Raw genomic sequence first — 26,014 nt, 5'->3', positions numbered from 1 at the left:
TATGATACATATGTTTTTTCTTTGGGTGTTATGAGATCTAAATTGGATCACTGTGTGTATTATAAAGTTGAAGGTGATCAGGTACTTATTATTTCTCTATATGTAGATGATATGTTGCTTATAGGAAATAGTAAGGAAATGATTTCAGAAATAAAATCTCAATTGTCCCTAAAGTTTGAAATGAAAGATTTAGGGTTGGCAAAATTTATTATGCGAATGGAAATCAAAAGGGACTGGGTTGGTAGAAAACTTTGGCTCAGCCAAAGAAAATATATTACTGATGTCCTAGAGCAATTTAATATGATTGACTGCAAGTAATAGGTTTTTCTAGTGTTACATGGAATGAAGTTGTTAGTCAATGATAGTTCAAAATCTCCTGATGAGATTGGAGACATCAACCAAGTACCATATACAAGTGTTGTTGGAAGCCTCATGTATACAAGTGAAGTGTGCCCATAACTCAGGCAAAGAGGAAGCATGCCTACAAGAGCAACCCCAAGCACTCCACCAAAGCTACCATAGCTGAATAGAATAGGAGCAATGGAAGAACAGATGGGAGACAGACTCCTCCCCATTACCACACAAAACACAATAAGAGGGGCTAATCATAAATAAGATATTATAATGATTTTAGAACCAAATTTAGTAGCTAATCATAAATACCTTTCATCTACATTATTTGTATGAAATAATCACAATATAATATTGATTGATTCTACAAAGAGATAAGTTCACATTTAAGAATTTGATTAAATTGAATGCACTGGAAGAGTTGAAAATGTGTCATAGATTTCATCACCTCATGTTACAAAATGCCATCAAAGGCCATTATGTCATTAATTATTAGAATCTCTCTCCATCTCTAAGATTCATGATTAGTCTTAAGAAGTATTAGCTTCTAATATTCTAGGAGTTACCTTGTAAATCATATTGCACATTTGTAATTTTTTATTTTTTTTCTTTTGGCTTTTAGTGCATGTCTAAAGGCAACTACAATTATGAATATTAATATTATCATCAATTTATATTATTTATGTATAGTAAATCATTGATTTTCTGACATTTTTTTGTCAATATGAAAAATAGCTTCTTATACAGTGTTAATATGATAGGAGTGAATATTCTTATTGTTAAAGTGCTCATGGATGCTCTCTACATGTTATGTACCTTGAATTTCCTCTTTCCTCCATGATAAATGTAGATATTAAGTTGGCCAAATAGCACAACAAATTTTCTCATCTTGTTGTATTTCTTTCTATCTTAATAAATTTTTACCCCTCTTTTTCAAAAAATAATTCTAAAACATATTAAAATACTAAATTAATTTTTGGTGCATTTGTTGAAACTAATATTAAACTGGCCTCAAAATTTAAGACAAGGTGTGGCTTCCTAAAAAGGAAGCAGATGATTCCACTTATGTCTTTATCACTTTTGATGCATTAGACTTTTGTGAAGACATGCATGATAAACAACAACAATATGCTAAACAAGAAGGACAATGGCAATATCCTAAAGCTAAACACAAAGCATCTAAAATATGTTATGCAATTGATATTAAAACATAGTAATGTGTAGAATGTAATATTGTTATTGATTATAAAATACAATATCTATAAAAACAATAATAAATTATATGAAATATGGCGATCAGACATCAAAAAGCCAAAAATGTGAAATCTAGCAGATATACGACTAAGGATTTACCCTATTTCGAGAATGATTATGAGCCTCATCATCATGGCAGATCGCAGACATCCAAAGCAATGAACTAGGGATGGTCAATCAATTAATCTCAGAATAGGAAGTAGGGTTCAGGCTCATATGACAGCAAAGAGGTTTCCACTTCAAATCACTTCAAGCCACTAGGTATTTTGCAGATGAAGGAAATAGGGACCTCAAAGCTTATCAAAAACTGAGAGTGACATGTTTCAGATAGGGCTAGATCCCTTACCAAAATTCATTTGGTCTCAAGTTTGGATAAGCAATTATTTATTTTTAAGTCCACCAAGTATGCAAAATTTTGCCTGGATTCTCCCTTCCTAGGGTAGGATAGTTTTGCCAACCCCCTAAGTTCAGATTCCAAACTGCAGCTCTCACTTTATTCAGCCTATCTTTCCCACTCCACTTACATTCCACCCCACCACAGAGCTAGTGACCCTACTTATTATTTTTCTTTTCCTTTGCATTCACTTAATCCTACTGAAGAAGGAGAGGATGGCATGATACTTATAATTAGTAACCACGATAGTGAGGAGCGATGGAAAGAATGCTAGGAAGTGGGACTTTTTGCCTATTGGAATGGCCCCATTGCTGACTTATACAAACTGGTTGATTGATTTGAGGAGTTCTATGGCTCCTAGGTTTAGCACTCTGATAGAATTATGTATTTCAATTGCTATGATAAAATGATGGAAAAGAGTTTCTTAGGTTTTTAGACTCTAGATTTAAAGGGCATGCTGTTCATTTTTTTGATTGGGTTCTTATTGTGAGGAAGGTAATTTACATTTCAATAATTTGACATGTTTTGTTGTTAATTCTCTGCCCTCAAAGATAAATCACATAAGCATTTTAAAAAGAATTGGTAGGAAATTAGGAAACCTTATTGGGTTGGATGTAGCGTTCGAGATTAGCAATGATATTAGATTTCTTATTAGTTTCCAAATGAATAGTAGCCATACCAAAACTATTAAACTCATTACAAATAGATCTATATATGATTTGAAATTCCTTAAGTATGAGGGCAGAATAACAGATATTATCAGAATGGATGATGAGAAAAGGCATTCATTCAACATGGATGTAAAGAGCTCTAATCTAAGCAGCTCGCTACCTCTTATCAAAAGTAAGAAGTCAAGAAGGAATCATGATTGGCATAAGAGTGAAGAACATAGTAAGGATCAGAATATGATTATGGCAGAAGAAAAAATGGAAAAGGTGATTTACTTGTAGCAGCACGGGAAGGAGAATCCTCAAAAATGCCCAAATTCCCATTCAATTGGAGACTCGCGGTCAAATTTAATTAAGCAACCATCTAGTGGAAAAAGTGTTTCTCATCAAGGAGAAAATATCAAATTGGAGAATACTAATGGGGAAGAAAAAGTTCCTATCCCAAATAGTAGACCTCGACTATAGAGTATTATTGTAGACAACAAGAAACAACAGAAAAAGGACAAAAAACACATGAAAAAGAAGAAAAGGGCCAGAGAAGGTCAATCATCAAAGGAGTAAATTGTTACTTTGGAAAAGGAAGAGTAAATTCCATCTGTCATATCAGTAGTTCAAAAGACTTCTAATGATAATCCCTCTGATAAAGAATTAAAGGACACAAACATGTATAAAGAGGATAATCTAGATAAGATTGTAGCAAAGGAGCAAGTAGAGAAACCCAAAGACTATTTAGATGGTAATCTCAAAGAAGAGGAGAACTTCATGTTGTTTAATTCCTCAATAGAAAGGGTAGAGGAATTCAATATGGAAAAATATGCAGAATTACAGGTATTTCAATCAATCTATGGCAACAAAATGCTTTATGGGTCCCCTAGTAATAAAGAGCAAGTTATGGCAGACTCCTTTTACAATAATTAATTCTCCATTCACTCCTAACAATAACACACAGCACAGGGAAAGGATCAACACACTCGAAGACAGGTTACCAGTCAGAGAATTGCATGAATTCTTAAACAAGGAAGACAATTTGGATCAAGGAATGGCCATTGGGAGCATACCAGATTTTGTAAAAACAAGTCTTGAACAACTATCTGAGGAATTAATCCAAGTCTTCTATTATGAAAATATAGATAAAAGCATGGAAATTCAAAAAGAAGAGATAATCAAAAAATCCTAAAGTTAGTAGGGAAAAACTACACATGTGAAGATCTCAAGAATGAATTATTAAGGATTGAATAGGAGGATAATTCAACAAAGTTGTCTCTAATGATGGAATAAAACTTAGACAAGAAGCTAAAATTCTTTAATAAAAAGAAATATGGAGTAGAGCTAGATCAACAAGATCCCAATAGTCTTTCAAGAAATGGTGAGGATGAAACTGACAAGGATTTGGTAGAAAAGATAGTCTTGGTACAGATTGAGGTAGCTAGTCCTATACAACTTGGATTGTGTATGAATAAAGAAGGCCTGGAATCTCCTATTTGCAGCAGAATCTAGGGAAAGTGGGGAAGAAGATCTCTCAAAGAACTCAGAGAAGCTAATGGGAAAAGAAAAGAGTAGCAAAAGATTGACCAATTATTCAACATTGGGAAGGGGAAGTGCCTTCCCATGCAAGTATGAAGATCACAACCTGGAATGCTAGGGGACTTAATGCCCCTTGCAAAAATAGGTTATTAAAACATAACCTCAAAGCCTTTGATTCTGATGTTGTATTAATACAAGAAACTAAATTAGATAATGTAAAAATGGTTAAAATGAGTAAATCATTAGGAATTTGGTTTTCAATTTTTCAAGAATCGGTGGGGGCTTTAGGGGGCCTTGGCCTACTATGGGATCCTAGAAAAGTTAGTATCAACATCTTAAATAGTAATAGTAATTGGATTAGTGCTAATGTACAAAGTTTAAAATTTGATCTTAATTTCATTATTATTAATGTATATGGACCAGTTAGCAATGGTGGGAAAAATTTAGTATGGGAAGAAATAGGATCCTTTATGAATAATTTTAAGTACCATTTGATTGTATTAGGAGGTGAATTCAATACAATTCTAAATTTTGATGAGAAAGTAAGAGTTAAACAAGTACTATCCCAAGCCTCCAAAGACTTTAAGAAATGGTGCAAGTTGCATAATCTTCTTGACCCTCTTGTTAATAATGGGATAGATACCTAGAATAATAGGAGAAAAGACTTTTCTTTTATTGAAAAAAGGTTAGATAGATTCTTGATAAAGGGAGATCTAGATAATGGGAATCAGAATTTTATGTCTTCTATCCTGTCAATTGTGGTGCAGAGGCACCTAAATTTCAGGAAGACAAAGATATAAAAGCTAGAGAAGCCATTTGTAATAAGTTGTCAAAGGAGGTCTTAATATGATAAATAATGTAAAAATGTTTATTTAATTGGTGAATGGATCTATTGACATCCATCTAAATTCATTTGAGTCATTTGTATTGTATTTGGGTCAATTTGTAAAGGCTATGAAGCCATTTTTTTTGTCAAAAATGTAAAAGTTGCGTAAAAAGTTGTAAAATGCAACTTTGAGAGAGTTGCTAATAATAGAAAAATGATGTAAAAAGGTATATGGTTGGTCTTGGGGGTAGTTAGGAATGTTTATAACTATCAAATGGATATAAAAACCATTGTATGGTCAAACCAAATCAATTTTGGAGAAGAGGAAATACTTTGATACATTTTTGGTGCATTTTATTGTTGTGGTTTTGATTGGTTTTTTTTAGTTTTAGAGTAGTTTCCAGGCCTTGTACGGAAATTTATAGCCTGGAAACCATGTAATATAGTAATGGATATATATTATGATGAATCCTTCTTCTCATGCTTTTGGTTTGGTTCAATTTTATGAAGAAATGAATAAGTTATGGGTATTTTGGTGAAAGTGGATGTTTGCAGATTTGAGATTCGCTGAATACAATCATGTTGCGTGTGATGTGGAAATATTTTGGAGACTCAAGATATCTAATGATATTAATTGGAAATATATGTGAACTACCTTTCATTTTCAACTGGTTTGAATCATTTTTATATAGATTTGTGAAAGTAATGGGCATTTGAGTGAAAACTGGTTTTTAACAATTTTCATTGGACTTACAGACAGTGATTTGTGCTTGAAACTTTATATATGAATGAGAAAAATGAATGGCTTACATATTTGGAAAATAGACTCAAGAATGGATAATATGGAATTGGTTTGGTTTAATTTAGATTTATTTTGAGGAAGATATCTGATGCAGAGCCCTTAGTATTTATCTTCAAGGAATCTTAGTTCAACTCAAGAGATTCACAATAGGCTGGTACACCCTCAAGGAACCAAGAACATCTCAAAGATTACAATAAAGAACCCTGATATTATACACCAATAAAGACAACATCTTCACTCACACAATCAGATTGCTATGTCTGATTGCATTGTTCATAAATCCAGTTCTAAATATCTTCTTGAAAAACCCTTTGGAGGAGTTGTTCCAAATTAGTAATTCTAAAACATATCCAAATATGAGACCAATCCAAGGAAGGACTCTAGGGGTATTCACTGGAAGGTGTTTTACCTGCAATCAAATAAGGCATAGATCCTCTAGGTGTCCAGAGAAAGGGGGCAGCAGCAGTCAAGAAGGAGATAGAAGAATCCACTTGGCTCAAGAAGAGGATGCACAAAGTGACCAAGGAGCAAGAGGGAATGCTGATCTAGAGTGAGGGGAATCTTTAATGTTCAATAGAACCCTGCTAAAGACAGTTGCAGAACAAGAACCTCCCCAAAGGAAGACCTTATTTAAGACCTTGTGCAAGGTAAAAGGTAAAGTGTGTAAGGTAATTGTTGATTTCGGTTCAACTGATAATATTGCATCAATAGAGATGGTAAATAAGCTTGGGTTGAAGAGGTCACCTCATCCTAACCCTTACAAAGTTTTGTGGTTAAGTAAGGAGTAGCAAGTTGTTGTTAATGAACAAGTTAATGTTGAATTTCAAATTGGGGAGTACAAGGACAAAATTGTTTGTGATGTTGTAGATATGGATGCTTGTCATTTGTTGTTAGGTAGGCCATGGCAGTATGATGTCAATTCCAAGCATGATGGGAGGAACAATGTCTACATCATCACCAAAAATGGGAAGGAGTACACTATGACACCATTGCTAGAAGATGGAAAGGAGACCCAACATGCATCTAGTGTAATGATGGTTGGGGAGAAGAAGTTTTTGAAGACTCTCAAGGTGAAGAACACCCCATGCTTTGCCATTGTAGTAAAGCCAAGACAAGAGGATAAAAAGGAGGAAGGCATATTAGGAATAAGGAATGTGGAACCCAAGGAAGTGAGGCAGCTTTTGGATAGATACAAGGGAGTTATTTCAGACCCTGCTACTGATACCTTGCCACCATTTAGAGAGGTAAGTCATTGTATTGACTTTATTCCAGGTTCTACATTGCTTAATAAGCCTGCCTATAGGTTGACACCAGAACAAAACATGGAATTAGCAAGACAAGTTGAGGAGTTGCTGGAAAAAGGGTTCATAAGAAAGAGCATCAGCCCTTGTGCAGTCCCTACTTTGTTGGCACCCAAAAAGGAGGGTACATGGAGGTTGTGTATGGACTCAAGAGCCATAAACAAGATAACCATCAGATATAGGTTCCCAATGCCTAGGATGGAGGATTTGATGGATCACCTAGGAGGGGCAAGGTACTATTCCAAGATTGATTTGAAAAGCGGTTACCACCAAATCAGAATAAGGGAAGGAGATGAATGGAAAACTGCCTTCAAAACTAATGAGAGACTTTATGAATGGATGGTGATGCCCTTTGGCCTTTGTAATGCCCCTAGTACATTCATGAGACTCATGAATGAAGTTTTGGAACCTTTCATCAATCATTTTGTTGTTGTATATCTTGATGATATATTGATTTTTAGCAAATCTAAAGAGGAACATCTAACACACTTGGAATTGGTTTTGAATAAACTTAGGGAGAAGGAATTGAAGATAAATTTGAATAAATGTGTCTTCATGAAAGAAGAGTTGGTGTTCCTAGGTTTTGTCATCTCCAAGGGCAACCTCAAGATGGATCTAGAAAAGGTGGAAGCAATCCTCAACTGGCCTACACCAAGGAATGCAAGTGAGGTAAAGAGCTTTCATGGTTTGGAAAGCTTTTATAGAAAGTTTATTAGAGGTATCAGTAATGTGTGTGCCCCTATGATTGATACAATCAAGGGTGGAAGAATATGTAAATTTGCATGGACAAGAGATGCTGATCAGTCCTTTGAGTACTTGAAGAAAAGGGTTGCAGAGGCACCCATCCTTGCTCTACCTGATTTCAAGAAGGTATTTACTATTGAATGTGATGCAAGTAATAGGGCCATAGGAGGAGTCCTAAGTCAGGAAGGTAAGACAATAGCCTTCTTTAGTGAAAAGTTAAATGAAGCAAAACAAAGATATTCTACATATGATTTAGAATTGTATGCTATGGTTCAGTCTCTAAGAAAATGGAGACATTATTTATTGCCCAAGGAGTTTATTGTCTATACAGATAACCATGCATTGAGTTTCTTGAATACACAGGAAAAGTTGAACCACATGCATGTGAAATGGATGGAGTACCTTCAATCATACACCTTCACTATTAAGCATAAAAAAGGGGAGGCAAATAAGGTTGCTGATGCCCTTAGTAGAAGGAATTTGATTATTCAAGAAATCAGGTTGGAGAATGTGGGATTCCACTCCATAAAAGACATGTATGAAAGTGATGAAGACTTCAAAGAAGTTCATCAAGTCTGCAGGGATATGACAGGGCAGTACCATAGCATTTATGCAGATTTCATGCTGCAAGAAGGATTGCTCTTCAAAGGGAGTCAGCTATGCATCCCTAGAGGATCCTTGAGGGAGAACATTATAAAGGAGAAGCACTGTGGGGGTCTAGCTAGTCATTTTGGATTGGACAAGACCCTTGAACTAGTAAGAAGATTTTATTACTGGCCTGGGATGCCTACTGATGTAAGAAAGTTTGTAGAGACTTGTGTGATTTGTCAAAAGGAAAAGGGGAAGACTTTTAATGCAGGACTGCACACCCCATTACCAATACCAAATAGGCCTTGGGATGTTGTAAGTTTAGACTTTGTACTTGGATTGCCAAGGACCAAGCAAGGCTATGATAGTATTTGTGTTGTAGTAGACCGGTTTTCCAAGATGGCAAATTTTTTGCCATGTAAAACCAATCATGATGCCTCTTATATTGCAGGTATCTTTTTCAAGGAAGTAGTAAGACTACATGGATTACCATTATCCATAGTCTCGGATAGAGATTCTAAGTTTCTTGGGCACTTTTGGAGGACTTTGTGGAGAAAACTTGGTACAGACCTCTCATTTTCATCAGCATACCATCCACAATCGGATGGCCAAACGGAGGTGGTTAATAGATCATTAGGCAACCTATTAAGATGCCTTACTAAGGAACATGGATCATCTTGGGACTCAGTCATAGCACAAGCAGAGTTTTCTTGTAATGATTCAATGAATAGGACAACCGGATTGAGCCCATTTCAAATTGTTTATGGCACTAATCCTAGAGGGGTAATGGAGGTCAGAGATGTCAAATCTATGGAAAGAACCAGTGCTCAAGCATGTGATTTTGCTAAGGTGATGAAGGAAATTCATCAAGAGGTCAAAGATAGGCTAAGAAAAATGACAATGAAGTATAAGGAAGCAGCAGATACTAAGAGGAGAGATCTGGTTATGGTGAACCTTAAAAAGGAGAGGCTTCCTAAAGGTAAGTTTACTAAGTTGATGATGAGGAAAATAGGTCCTTTTAGGATCTTGCAAAAATGTGGACACAATGCCTATAAGGTGGAGTTTCCACCAAACATAGGGCTCTCCAATACATTTAATGTCTCTGATTTATATCCTTACAGAGGTTCTCAGACTGAAACCAGTGGCATTGAATCAACCACAGTAGATAAAGAGATCATGAACTCTCTTCCCAAGGTAGGGGTAGTCACTATAGAAAGTTTTTTGGATAAAAGAGAAGGAAAAAGGACTAGGAGGAAGGTGTACATGGACTACCACATCAAATGGACAGGTAGACCAGTTGAAGATGCAAGTTGGCTGCCTGAATCAACTATAAAGAAGATGGGATACAACGTGTCCACATTACCAACTCAAGAGACTTGAGTTTCTTTTGGCCTAGTGAGTATGGTGCAGGGCACCTAAGGATCTTAGGCATGAATTCAAGGTTTTTAGTACGTTAGAGTTGTTAGGAATGAAGTTTGGTCCATATTTGTAATGAAGACTCAATTGTAAGGTACAATGGCACATTGGTGTGGTTATAAGCCAAGTGACCATTTGTAACCAAGGAGTCATTATTTATGAATTCTTGAGTATTTTACTATTTTTAGGATGTTTTAGGTGGATTTGAGTCATTAGGACACGTTTGAATTGAAGGTGTGTAAAAAAAATGCAAAGGTGCAAAAAAGTTGCAAAATGCAAAAAGTTGCTAAAGAGCAATTTTTGCAAATTTGTTGTCAAACTTAAAAAAGGAAGTTGTATGGTCTTCCAACCATCCAAATGGAAGTTATAACTATTGGAAGAAACTTATTTAAGGTCTCCACATGTGGGGAAGGCCATGGTACGGACGGGTGGACAGCATTTGGTGCTTATCCATCTTGTTGCATATGAAGGTTGGGATGTATGGGTAGACAAGAGAAGGTCTATCATAACCATTCTCCAATGGAGATAAAGCTTGGTAGAAGGTGCATGGCACAAAGAAGGTGAGGCATCTTCCAGGATCTACTATTGGGTAAGATGAATGGTCAAGGGCCATGGATTGGTCTAGTTGATTGCCAAGAGACTAGGGAGAGAGTCAAAGAGGAGGACTCCTAGGTGAGGCATAGGGGAGAGTTGTTTGTGGTGAGTTTGAAGCATCAATGGTAAAGATGGATCTCTTACTAATAAATCATTGTGGAAGTTGCAGCCATTAATGCTCCACTAAAAGGAGTATTTGAGAAGATGATTTTGAGGACAGTCCTGTGTCCTTAAGGGAAAAGATGATGGTGATAAAGGCATGAAGAGGAAAAGGAAAAGATGAGGATTTTGATCTAATATTTTTTCTTGCAGGTTATTGATTCTATGTTTCCAAGGGACTTGGAAACTTTTCAATTTTGGGAGTATGGTGCAGAGGCACCTAAATTTCAGGAAGACAAAGATATAAAAGCTAGAGAAGCCATTTGTAATAAGTTGTCAAAGGAGGTCTTAATATGATAAATAATGTAAAAATGTTTATTTAATTGGTGAATGGATCTATTGACATCCATATAAATTCATTTGAGTCATTTTTATTGTATTTGGGTCAAGTTGTAAAGGCTATGAAGCCATTTTTTTTGTCAAAAATGTAAAAGTTGCGTAAAAAGTTGTAAAATGCAACTTTGAGAAAGTTGCTAATAATAGAAAAATGATGTAAAAAGGTATATGGTTGGTCTTGGGAGTAGTTAGGAAGGTTTATAACTGTCAAATGGATATAAAAACCATTTTATGGTCGAACCAAATCAATTTTGGAGAAGAGGAAATACTTTGATACATTTTTGGTGCATTTTATTGTTGTGGTTTTGATTGGTTTTTTTAAGTTTTAGAGTAGTTTCCAGGACTTGTACGGAAATTTACAGCCTGGAAACCATGTAATATAGTAATGGATATATAATATGATGAATCCTTCTTCTCATTCTTTTGGTTTGGTTCAATTTTATGAAGAAATGAATAAGTTATGGGTATTTTGGTGAAAGTGGATGTTTGCAGATTTGAGATTCATTGAATACAGTCATGTTGAAGCGTGTGATGCGGAAATATTTTGGAGACTCAAGATCTCTAATGATATTAATTGGAAAGATATGTGAACTAGCTTTCATTTCCAACTAGTTTGAATCATTTTTATATATATTTGTGAAAGTTATGGGCATTTGAGTGAAAACTAGTTTTTAACAATTTTCATTGGACTTACAGACAGTGATTTGTGCTTGAAACTTTATATATGAATGAGAAAAATGAATGGCTTACATATTTGGAAAATATACTCAATAATGGATAATATGGAATTGTTTTGGTTTAATTTAGATTTATTTTGAGGAAGATATCCGATGCCCTAGGCAGGGTTACTAGTTTTGTTTCTGGTTTATGACAGAGAAAATGGGTCTTGGTTCAGAGTATGTAATTTATAATATGCTTATTGGATTGGTCTCATATTTGGATATGTTTTAGAATAACTAATTTGGAAAAACTCCTCCAAATTTTTTTTCAAGAAGATATTTAGAACTAGATTTATGAACAATGCAATCAGACATAGCAATCTGATTGTGTGAGTGAAGATGTTGTCTTTATTGGTGTATAATGTCAGGGTTCTTTGTTGTAATCTTTGAGATGTTCTTGGTTCGTTGAGGGTGTACCAACCTATTGTGAATCTCTTGAGTTGAACTAAGATTCCTTGAAGATAAATATAGAGGGCTCTGCATCACATTTAGAGCCATTTTTTAGCAGTAATTAATGTTTTCTACATCTAAGATGGCCTCCAAACCATTTCTCACAATAGACCAAGAAGTTTATGGCATTCTTATGCATTTTTGTGAAGTTGACAAGCTAAAAAATGCCCAGATATTGGCAAAAATGGCTAGCAAATTTTGACAATGTATAAATTATGATTTCATAAAATTAAAAGAAAAGGTTATGAGATGTATGGAGGTGAGCATCAGAAAGTGGAGGAAATTATTGGCTAACCCTTGTTTGCCTCATAATATGAGCAGATTATTTATAAGACTGCAACATGTTGTATGGTATGATATACATTTTGAGGTATGCAATGACAAACAAAAATGAATGGAATATATAGCAATAATATTCTCGGAGATATCATCATAGAATTTTATTTCAAAGATCATTTAGAAATGGTTCTACTAATGATAAAAGGTGTCTATGAATCACCCAATTAAAGGAAAAAATCTTTTTAAGGAGATATTTATGTAAACTTCAAAATGTCAAGTATTTTATACAACTGTTGCATGAAGAACATCATAAAGTTATTATTATTAATTTTTAATATATATTTTTATAAACTTTGCAAATACAATCTGATAGGAAAAATATGATCAACCATTTGAATTTCCAATTAATTTTATTTTTTTCTTTCAAAACCCCTTCCAATATGATTTCCAAAATTTTAATTCCATGGAAGGAGGATTGTATTGATGTTTTAATCTTCCCATATATAGACAAAAATAACATGCATACTAGAAAACTCCAAATTACAAGATTGAAAGATTGATCATAGTAAAACCTAGACAAACAATTCATAGTCACGAAGAAGACAAGAAAACAAATTGCATAATTAACTGTGTGATTATATTACAAGAATCTACATGGAGTCTAATGCTAAATCACTACACCCAAAAATATTTGTGAGAGAAATTTATCCTCTCAAAACCTTTTCTCTCTCCCCCAAAATTCTCCTTCCAAAATTCACGGTTCCTCAAAAATGAACCCTCAAATTGTGATATGGAGTTCTCTCCTAAAATCGGGGCACTAATTATGTGATCACTTGAGAGAACTCTTTGCTCACCAAACTTTAACTCTTTATTATCTCTACTCTATCATTTTCATGCACGTTTAATGAATTATAAAATAACTTTTTTTAAATTCACGTGACTTCTTTTTTTAATTAATTAATTAAATTTTAATCTCATGCACACTTCATGCAATCTTAAAACTTTTAATGAATTAATATCTTTTCACTTTTTAATTATTTTTAAAATGTTAATTGATAAAATATTTATTAACTTAAATAATAATAGTATTTAGCATTTACTTAAAAATACACTCTAAATATATTATTATTAAATTAAATAAATATTATCACATTCTAAAATTAAACTTTTAACTTTTATCTTTAAATTTATTTCTTTTTATTTAATTAATTCTCCAAATTAATTAAATATAATTAAATATTAAAAGTATCATAACAATTTTCCATTAAATTAAATTATTAATTTAATCATTTAATTTGGCTTAATCAATAGAAAAGCCACCAAAGACTTATAAAACAAAATATGAAAACTCATCTTAGAAAAATACATACAAGATCAAAATAAATAGTTATAATCATGAATTGGCATCATACGACACATTCAAAAGGTAATCAACTCAAATACTTGTCCTAATTTTATAGGACAAATGGCTTAAAGGTTTAAGATTTAGACTTTATAATTTATCTCCCCTCTCTTACCATTGAGATAATGTGATAGGGTACACTCATCTTGGTAATTTAGAGAATTCAATATCCTATACTTGCAATCTACATAAAATCCATGCATGTACAAACAAATATATACTAAGCTAAATAAATAATGGGCAGAAGTGGTACATTGTGTAGATCTCGATTAACAGGTGACTACGACTCCCTTAACCACATTAGAAACACTATACATAAAGAAAACATACACACACACACACCATACACATGTAGTATGGGGTAAGTATCCATAAGAAAACACATATGATAATCCATCTAACTAATCATCATCAATAACTGAAAACACTATAATAATCATCATGCATACATGAAGTATAGAGTACCACGTAATCTCATCATAAATCAATTGAATTTGAAACAATATCTGATAATCTCAAAACAATGCTACTAATCATAAACATAAAACTCACCTAAAAGATTTTGGCAATATTAACAAAAATGTAAATTAGGGGTAGACACTACAAACTACATGAACATATATGGTGATAATATATCTCAGACTGATTAAATGCATTTCTCATTTATTGTTTTACCTCTTATGATTATCTAGGGCTTAGTTTTTTATAGAAAGTTTGACCATGACCACCTAATTTAGATTTACAGGATGACTGGTAATAAGGAAATTCTAAATCTAGCTAAATTAGATTTCAATATCATGCAGTCATTCCATTGGTGAGAGATTGAGTCAATCTTAAAGTAAGGCTGATTAAAGTTAAGAGTGGATGTCAGATAATGAGGAGATAATGAGGTGAAAGAGGAATTATTAGTTCTGTGTCTAAGGCAGGTACTATTGTAATCATTTGTGCATTAATCACAGTGTTCTTTGTCCTTATTTTATTTTATTTGAATATAAAAGTATTTTCAATTGTCACATGTCCAAAATAAAAATAGATAATAGTATTATATTAGATTTTATTTTATAAAATTTATGACTTGATAATTATATTATATTTTATATTATTATCAATATTAATATTAGAATTTTGAGCAAGAGTCCATAACATAATGGTAATTTGTGAGCCTCTTAGATAATTAATCTAGGCTTTGACTCATTACCTATAAAACAAAATTCATATTAGAATTTTAATGAAATAAATGTTTAGTGTTGTAATCATAAATTTAAAAAGAAATATCTTGCATTTTTTATCTTTTTAAAATTTATTTCAATTATTAATTATTTTTACTTTAAACAAAATTTAACTTTTAATATTTGTATATTTATTTATACCAAACAATATATAAGTATTTTAAAAATTATTTTATTTATTTGTGTAAGGCTAACTCTACCAAATTCAAGTGGTTGGTTACTTTTTCTTTTTCTTTTTTTCACCGCTCTCCTTAACGAGAAAGCATATGTTTCATACTGAGTTGGGGATGAAATGATCTAGAATTTCCATAACACATATCCCCCTTAAAGTGATCAAATGTGTTCCCCCTTTTCTCTTGTGGTATGTACAGAAATTGTATACACTTTACTTGTATATTGTTTCATTTTCTTTTCAAACTTATAATTTTGCACCTCTTCAAACAATATAAGCTTTAGGCAGGAAATTTGATGCACTGCATCTCTTGTTTACTATTTTATTGTGTGTTCAAAGAAAATTTTATTTTTGTTGTCTCTTTTCTTCCAAGTCTCTTCATACAAACTGTTGGTAAAGAATTCAAATGTTTATAAATATTATTTTTATTTTTAAAAATAAAAATATGAGTTGTTTTTATAAGAAACTAAAAATATATGTTTATATTGTGTTTAGATGGTAGAAGGATTTGGATTTGGATAAAGTGGACTTTGCTCATCATCCCCATATAGAATACTTTGCTTTAGCATGTGCGTATTGTATAGATGCTAAGTATTATGCTTATAGACATGATTTTGCAAAACTTTATGCTCTTGCAACCATTATGGATGATATCTATGACACTTATGGAACTATTGAGGAGATAATAGTCTTTAACGAAATTATTAGGAAGTAAGTATTACATAGGAGAGGTTTATTGATTATACATTTTATTATTATTTTGAATAATAAAATTATTAATTAATTAAATTTATATTATTAAATATTTGATATAATTATGGTTTTTCATGTAATTGATAAATATTAAATTAATGTTCCCTATTAAAGTTCTTATTTTGTATTTTATAATATATATGTGTAATAGGTGCATGCCACTATAAGCACTAATTTATAGTATTTGCATATTGTCTCTAAGGTGGGATTCTTCACTTCCAAATAGTCTTCATGAAAATATTATTAAAATAGCATATAAGACATTTCACTTGGCAGTAAATGAAAGTGCATAAGAAGCAAAGAAGAGTCAAGGACGAGACATCTTCCCTTATGCAAGAAAAGTTGTATGAATTTAATTCTAGTTATTTCAAGATTTATATCTCTAACTTTGTTCCTATACCATCTATAATCTATCTAACTTAGTTTTCTTCCCCCTTACTAGGTACTTATAAGATTCTTGTCTTACTCTAGTCCCTACAATCAAATAGTATCTCAGTATTGATTTGCAAGCTATAGTTAATTTAGAAAAAACATATATGTTTCTTTATTTGATTATTTAAATAAATATTATTTTTTCTATGTGATAGCTCCTATTTTCACTAAGCTAAATTTCCAAAAATTTCATTGTGAAAATGATGGGGACGCAACCCAAGCACATAATGAACACAATAGGAAAGGGAAATTTTATTAACTTTGTAAATAAGCTAATACATCCAGTACAGAGAAAATAGACCTCAAAACATGCCCTATGGACTTACAATAGCATAAATCTGGAGATAATTTCTCCTTTTAGTAACTCCTCTCAAACTCCACTCCGAACTGCCTTTTATAATGCCAAAAATGTCCTTAAATAGATCCTAGAGGGTAAGGACTCAGAATAAATTCTAGAAAGTGCTAGTTGGCATCCACTGACCAAATAGAAGGCTCCAGAAGCTGTGTTAGAAGTCGACGCAAATCTAGAAGAATTCAGAAATGGTAATCAAATTTTTGGGAAGCATAACTTTTGAATTGTAGCTCCGATTGATGAACTGTTTACATTTTTGAAAAGCTCTCAAAGTGCTCTATAGCGCTATGGACTAGCTTCCCTTGTACCCCATTTTTTGGCCCTTTTTGAGGTCATTTAATGCCCTAACCTAACTTTGAAGCATTCTTAGGAGGTCTCCAAAACCCAAAAAATTGCGATAACTTTCAAACCGTGGGACCTTTTGACCTGATTCTTTTTCTAGAATGCTCTAAATTACAATTAAATTCATCTAGAAAATTTACACCTCCTATTTCATTGAAATGATGGCTCAATTACATACTCCTATTTTTTTGACATTTATACGTATCCCAAGGTGTTCAAATACTCTATCCTAGAACACTAATAGTGGAACTGTGAGAGTTGGAACCTTTATTTGACCCAAATGGGTATCCAGAAATGAAAACACATGAAACAAAAACTAAGTCTAAGTACATTTTTTTGGGTGACACAAGATTGCCCTTATACCTCTGGATGTTCCTGCATTAGACACCCAGGGTAGATTGAAAAGTGACCCTGTCACTTTATGAATGGTAGAGGAAATCCCAAATGGGAAACCTCAGCTACTGAAATCCAAGTTGAGTCCTGTATCAGCCATCCTTTCCACTTGACCAAATACTCTTCATACTGCCTATTTCTGGTACTCCTACCCACACGATGATCTAGAATGTCTTCTATCTCCTCCTTTTTAGAAGTAGGAATTGGACATGGCTCTAACATCAACTCCTCATCTGCACCATCATCATGATACTCTGTTAAGTCTGTAATGTTGAAAATAGGAGAAATGTGAATACCATTTGGCAGCTCCGCCTCATATGCATTTCCTGAGGCATGTTTCTTCAAAATTTTATAGGGACCAAATTTCTTCATTTTCAACTTGTTGTAAGTACCAGCTAGAAATCTTTCTTTTCATAAGTGCGCCATGACTAGATCCCCTACTTGGAATTCCTTATGCCTTCTCCTTTGATCAGCCCTAGCTTTATACTCTTGATTCATCTTGGTAATGTGTGCTTGAACCTCCTCATGTAGATGCTTAATATGTTCAGCAAATTCTTTAGATTCAGCATTTGTCCTCTCCCCTTGCTCTATCTTCTTCAATTTTGGTGCAGTCCTTGGGCTACTTCCATATACAATTTTGAATGGTGATTTACCTGTACTCCTATTTATAGAGTTATTGTAAGCAAACTCTGCTTGTGGTAGAATCAAATCCCACCCCTTGGGCTTATCCCCAACTAAACATCTCAATAAATTGCTCAGACTTCTGTTTACCACTTCTGTTTGGCCGTCAGTCTGTGGGTGATGCATGGAACTGAATTTCAAGTCTATTCTCAACTTCTTCCAAAATGTTCTCCAGAAATACCTCACAAATTTAGTATCTCTGTTAGAAACTCTACTCCTTGGAAGACCATGTAGTCTTACCACCTCTCTGAAAAACAAGTCTGCAATATGGATAGCATCATGAGTTTTGTGGCATGGATTGAAATGTGCCATTTTGGAGAACCAATCAACCACCACAAACACTAAGTCATTACCCCTTTTTGTCCTTGGAAATCAAAGAACAAAATCCATACTTATGTCCTCCCATGGCTTTGATGGAATAGGCAATGGCTGATATAGTCCAGTATTGTGGCTAAATCCCTTGGCAACTTGACAAACCTAGTAACTTTGTACAAACTCTTTCACATCCTGTGAAATCTGAGGCCAAAAATAATATTCTCTAAGAATGGCAATGGTCTTATCTCGACCAAAATGTCCTGCCATCCCTCCACTCTGTTTCTCCTTAATCAGATTTTCCCTCATGGAACTCCTTAGAATGCACAATTGGCTGCCCTTGAATAACATACCATCCTAAATCAGATAGTCTAACCACTTAGTTCTTTCTACAGCAATAGGCTCTTTACAAGCTTTCCACCCTTCAGCAAAATTAGGATCCTTAGGGTACAAATTCTCGAGTTCATCAAACACAACTACTTCAACCTACATTACTATAAGAAACAACTGTCTCCTGCTCAGTGCATTTGCAACCTTGTTAAATTTTCCACTTCTATGCTTCAACACAAATGTATAGCTCTACAAGAACTCTACCCACTTCATATGCCTTTGATTCAATTTACCTTGGCTATTTAGGTATTGTAATGCCTGGTGATTAGTATACAAAACAAATTCCTTTGGCAATAAATAATGTCTCCATTTCTTTAAGGCCTGACTATTGCATAGAACTCTTGATTATAAACAAAATACTTCTTTTTTGCATCATTCAATTTTTCACTAAAATATGCAATAGGCTTACCTTCTTGGCTTAATAGAACCCCAATAGTGCTGCCACTAGCATCACAATCCACCTAGAACACCTTTCTAAAATCTGGAAGTGCCAACATAGGTTGTTCTGTCACCTTCTTCTTCAGTAATTCAAAACTTCTCGTAGCTACTATAGTCCATTTGAACTCTTTTCTATCCCCTCTTATTGTGTCAGTCAGGGATGCACATATGCCATTGAAATTCTTTATGAACTTCCTATAAAAACTAACCAGACCATGAAATGATCTTACCTCAGTAGCAGACCTTGGTGTAGGCCATTCCAAGATGGCTATTACCTTCTTTGGATTCATTTTGAGACCTTTAGGTGATATAACAAACCCAAAGTAGACTAATTCCCTTTTTGCAAAGATACACTTCTTCAGATTAATTAATAGTTTCTCTTCCCTTAACCTTTCAAGGACACTATGGATATGCAATAAATGTTCTTCCAAAGTCTTTCTAAAAATTAAAATATCATCCAAATAGACAATAACAAATTTTTTGAAGAACTTCTTAAGTGCCTCATTCATAAGCTGCATGAAGGTGCTTGGGGCGTTCGTCAATCCAAAGGGCATGACTAACCACTCATAAAGACCCTCCTTCGTCTTGAAGGCTATTTTCCACTCATCTCCTTCTAGAATTTGTATCTAGTGAAAACCACTCTTGAGATCTATCTTTGTGAAGTACTGAGCTCTGCTCAAGTAGTCCATAAGATCATCCATTCTTGGCAAAGGAAACTGATACTTGATGGTTATCCTATTTATAGCTCAAGAGTCTGTACACATCCTCCACTTGCCATCCTTCTTTGGTGCTAGTACTGTAGGTACTACACATGGACTCAGGCTCTCCCTAATCAAGCCCTTCCTCAATAGTTCCTTAAACTGTCTATTTAGCTCCTCAGCTTCAGTAGGAGTAATCCTATGAGCAGCCTTGTTAGGAAAACTAGCTCCTAGGATTAAATCTATCTGATGACTGATTTGCCTTACTAGTGGCAATCCTTCCGGAACATTATCAGAGATAATATCTCCAAACTCCCCTAGTAAATTTGAAACTTCAAGTGGTATTTCAATACTACCTTCTTTATCTTTCCTAGGAATCAAAGCATAGCACAGACACTAATGTTTCATGCCATCTAAAAAATTCCTTCCATCAACAAGACAGATCCTAGCACTGCTACATACCTTTCCACCTTCCTTTTTCATGGGCTTCAATTTGTGGCAAACATCATCCTTTGTTAGAGAGTATGTGTTTGCATGTCCATCATGTACTACATGTCTATCAAACTACCATGGTCTACCCAACAATAGATGGAAAACATCTATTGGAATAACATCATAGAGAACTTCATCATGGTAACTCCCAATTTTGAATTTTACTAAACATTGTTCACTTACCAGGACCTTATGATCATCTTTCACCCAAGCAATCTGATAGGGTTGGGGATGTCTCTCCCTCTTGAGCTTCAACTTAGATACCATCTCCTCTAATACCAAGTTATCAGTGCTACCACCATCAATGATCACATCACAATATTTTTCATCACATTTGCACCTGGTATGAAATAAACTCCTCTTTTGTCCTAGTTCAATCTCACCACTTAGTAAGACCCTTTCATTTACTAAAGTCTCTCCTCTTTTTGCATCTTTTGAATGTGATGATTGTGCATCCTCATCCACATGAGCAACCCTAGCTTGACCCTCAACCCTCCTATCTGCCCTTCCTTGTCATTGAGGGCATTGAAAGGCATGATGACCTTCTTCATTACAATGGAAACAGGTACCATAGAAGCCTCCTATTCCTTGTCCATGTCCTCTAGCTCTTCCTCTCTAATTTCCAAAGTCTTGATCATGGGAGCGGTTGAAACCCTCGTTCCTCTGGTTCCTGCTAGTACCCACATCTTCATTCTTCTTTTGGGTTTCATTGTGGCCTCTAGATGACCTACCACTACTCCTTCCTCCTTGACCATGCCCTCTTTGTCTTCCTTCAAACCTTTTATTCAGCTTCTCTTCAACTCATAGGGAAAACTAGTATGCCTCTTCAATGCTGGTCATTCTTACCAGACTTAATTCCTCTTGGATGCTAGGTCATAACCCATTAATATAACGAGCAACCTTCTCCTTATTTTCTTCTGCATGCCCTGCTCTAATCAAGAGTTGATAAAACTCCTCTATATATTCTTGGACTGATCTTCCTACTTTCTTTAGCCCATGCATCTTCTTAAACAAATCAAGCTCGTAGTCCACAAAAATGAACTGCTTCTTCAATTTGTCCACCATGCAATCCCAACTTGTGATCTTCTCCTTTCCTCTTCTGTTTCTTTTCAATTGGACCTCTTGACACCAGATTTTGGCATGACCTTTCAATTTAGCCTTTGCAAACTTAACCCTATCCGGGTCCCTGATATCCTCATACTCAAAGTATTCTTCCAATTCATTGATCCAATCAATCAACTCATCTGGTTTCAGATTTCCTGAAAATATACCCACATCAATTGTAGGTCTTTTTCCAAACTTAGTAATGGCCCTAAAAAGCCTTTCCTTTGCCTGATTTAGAACTTCCCCATCAAATTCCCCTTTTGGTCCAACTTCTTCTTCATTGTCATCTTCACTGTCATCACCTACGGTAACATTTGTTCCTCTACAGAGCTCCTCCTACAAAGCTTGTACTTGCCTTTGGAGGGCTCTAACCTCCTTAGGATGAATAGCTCTGACCCTTCCACCACGCTCTCTTTGTGGAGGCATCTTCATAACTCAAACCCACAACCACACAGTCCTAGTGCAAACTGCCTCATAGTCGACGCTCTGTCTACACACTCAAGAAAACCTACTCTGATACCACTTGATGGGGACACAACCCAAGCACAGAATGGACACAATAGGAAAGGGAAAATTTATTAACTTTTTAAATAAGCTAATACATCTAGTACAGAGAAAACAGACTTCAAAACATTCTCTATGGGCTTACAATAGCATAAATCTAGAGATAATTTCTCCTTTAGTACCTCCTATCAAACTCCACTCGAAACTGTCTTTTACAATGCCAGAAATGTCCTTAAATAGACCCCAAAGGGTAAGGACTGGGAATACATTCTAGAAAGTGCTAGTTGGCATCCATCGACTAAATAGAAGGCTCCAAAAGCTGTTTTAGAAGTCGAGGCAAATCTAGAAGAATCCAAAAACAATAACCAAACTTCTAGGAGGCATAACTTTTGAACTGTAGCTCCGATTGACAATTCGTTTACATTTTTGAAAAGCTCTCAAAGCACTCTATAGCCCTATGGACTAGATTTTCTTGTCCCCCATTTTCAGCCCTTTTTGAGGTCATTTAATTCCCCTAACCTAACTTTGAAGCATTCTTAGGAGGTCTCCAAAACTCGAAAAACTATGATAACTTTCAAACCGTGGGACCTTTTTGACTTGATTCTTTTTTTGGAATCCTCTAAATTACAATTACATTCATCTGGCCAATTTATAGCTCCTAGTTCACCAAAATGATGGCTCAATTACATACTCCTATTTTTTTGACATTTACACGTATCCCAAGGTGTTCAAATACTCTATCCTAGAACACTGATAGTGGAGCTGTGAGAGTTGGAACCTAAATAGGTATCCAGAAATGAAAACACATGAAACAAAAACTAAGTCTAAGTACATTTTTTTGGGTGACACAGGATTGCCCTTATACCTCTAGATGCTCCTGCATCAGAAAATAAAGAAATTGTTGTAATTGCTAGGGTTGTATATTATTTTTGCATTTACAGAGGAAATCCTAGCATGTTTTTCCTTGATCCAATTATTTTTCATTGATGTCCCAGGTGTGAGTTTTGGTGCCGTATGGTTTTAATTTTATCCTATATGGTGAAAAATCTTCATAAAATCATGTCTCAGCCCTAACCCTAGGTTTTAAAACTAAGTAGGTTTGCATTTTTTCTTGTACATTATTTTCTATGATGTTACAATAAACAAGGTTAGTTGAGTATTGGGAGGAAGAGTTTTCAATGTCTCGATCTTAAGATAAATTTTTTGTCATGGTATCATGAATGATAAAGTTTGTCCTTCCAATCATATGATTAACTTTGTGTCATATGGTCATATCTGTAGAGTTATAATTTATATGCTTAAGGAACACAATGTTAGAAATAAAGTATTCAAACACATAAAATTAAGCTACACTTATTATAAGACAAAGAAAACAATTAAGGAATGCAAACCAAAAGGAGGAAACCCTCCATGCTTCCTTGATTTTGTAGATGTGTCCTTTGATGTGGATGTATGCTCAAGCTTCAAAGTTACTTCAATGGTGGTGATGGCTAATAGCAAATTGGTAGCCTTGTGAGCTCTCAATTTGACATTATGAGGGTATGTGATGCAGAAGCATCCAGAGGTATAAGGGCAATCCTGTGTCACCCAAAAAAAAAGGTACTTAGACTTAGTTTATGTTTCATGTGTTTTCATTTCTAGATACCCATTTGGGTCAAATAAAGCTTCCAACTCTCACAGTTCCACTATCTATGTTCTAAGATAGAGTATTTGAACACCTTGGGATACATGTAAATGCCAAAAAAAATAGGAGTATGTAATTGAGCCATCATTTTGGTGAACTAGGAGGTGTAAATTGGCCAAATAAATTTAATTGTAATTTAGAGCATTCCAGAAAAAGAATCAGGTCAAAAGGCCCGACGGTTTGAAAGTTATCATAGTTTTTTGAGTTTTGGAGACCTCTTAAGAGTACTTCAAAGTTAGGTTGGGGGCATTAAATGACCTCAAAAAGGGCCAAAAAATGGGGGACGAGTGAAGCTAGTCCATAGGGCTATAGAGCACTTTGAGAGCTTTCTAGAAATGTAAACGGTTCGTCAATTGGAGCTATGGTTCAAAAGTTATGCCTCTCGAAAGTTCGGTTACCATTTCTAGATTCTTCTAGATTTGCATTGACTTCTAATGCAGCTTCTAGAGCCTTCTACTTGGTTGCAGGATGCCTACTAGCACTTTCTTGAATGTATTCCTAGTCCTTAACCCTCGAGGGTCTATTTAAGGACATTTCTAGCATTGTAAAAGGTAGTTCGGAGTGGAGTTTGAGAGGAGGTACTAAAGGAGAAATTATCTCCAAATTTATGCTATTGTAAGCCCATAGGGCATGTTTTGAAGTCTATTTTCTCTATACTAGATGCATTAGCTTATTTATAAAGTTAATAAAATTTTCCCTTTCTCGTTGTGTCCATTTTGTGCTTGGGTTGTGTCCCCATCAGTATGATTGATGGCTTTGTTTTTCAAAATGGCATTATAACTTTACTTGATGGATTGTGGTTGAAATGGCTTGGGAGGGGATTCAATTTATAGGCTAAGGGCTTGAGGGATGGAGGGCTAAGATGTAAGAAGAGATGAAAGCTTAAGGAGGGCTAGGATGCACTCAAAGGGGAGTACATGGATTGTGCTTGTTTAGCACCAACCAGGGAGTGACACATGTCATAGGGTGAGTGGATGGAGGAAAGGGCAAGGATGAGTCAACAAAGGAGGCTCAAGGGATAATATCTTCATAAAGACCCTTCATAAATGGCTTGTAAGAGAAATGAATGGGTTTGTAAGAGTCTTTATGGCTTTGTAAGAGCATTTAAGGCTTAGTGGTTGGGATATTTTGGAGGGAGTTGAGATTGTTGACTTTGCTTGTCTTAGGAAAGTCTTAAGCTTACTTAGGGAATGTGACAAGGTTAGAGGAGGGATTAGAGATGGTTTAGGATTAGATTAGGCTTGTTAGAGATATGCAAGTGGATGGCATTCATGAGGGTGGGTGAGTTAGTGGCTAAGCTTGGTTAGTATGGGTGGATAGGGTGGATTAGGCTAAATGAAGGGTTTAGGAATAGGTTAGGGGTTATTAGATTTGAAGGTTTTATTTATCAAATAGATTTATTTAATAAATGGGAATTTTGGAATTAGATAGAAGAATAAGATTTAATTGATAAATAATAGGTTATTTGATTTATCAATTAGGACTATAGATGATTAATTAAATTAATTAGCTAGGGGATGGCAAAGGATTAAATAAATAGGAATTTAATTAATGATTCCTTTGTAGATAGCTAAATAGGATTACCAAAGTAGTGTAATCAAATTTAGTTGTCTACAGTATCATAGTTTAAATGGTTTGCATTTTGGCTATCTTTAATATTACGACAAGGGAGGTCATCATAGCATTCGAAACAATGAAAGTAAGGTGCTATGATATTATGAAGAAGCAAACATCATAGGATCATGAAGGAAATATTAGGTAATTATGGTTGCAAGATCATAAGGTGGTAAAAGACAAGCTAATGTGAAAGTACATTGTTAGACAAGCAACAGGTGTCCATCTTTGATTGATCAAATCATAAAGATTACTTTGGCTAGATGCTTAGTCACAATTAGTGGGACCAAAAAGGAGTTTTATATTATTTTTATGTGGCATGTGGTATTTACAACCTTACAATAAATGTTTCATCATAAGATCTTAGGTTGATAATGATGTTTTCTAATTCTATGATTAAGTTGTGACCGTAAGATCACAAATAAAAATGGTATAGTCTGCGATGTTATGGTAGAAAGAGTTAATAGTTTATCGGAGTATTGCAAAGGTTTCAAAGGAAACTAGAGATTTTATGAAATAATAAAGGTGACCATGATCGAAATATTGTATGATGAATAGGGTCAAGCTAAGATGCTATGAAGTTATTTGTCATAAGATTGCAAAGAAAGGAAAGGTCA

Source organism: Cupressus sempervirens, chromosome 1 (genome assembly GCF_028749045.1).
Source record: "Cupressus sempervirens isolate cs-2001-9-10 chromosome 1, ASM2874904v1, whole genome shotgun sequence".
Lineage (NCBI taxonomy): Eukaryota > Viridiplantae > Streptophyta > Pinopsida > Cupressales > Cupressaceae > Cupressus > Cupressus sempervirens.
Note: the sequence above shows the minus strand (reverse complement) of the source record.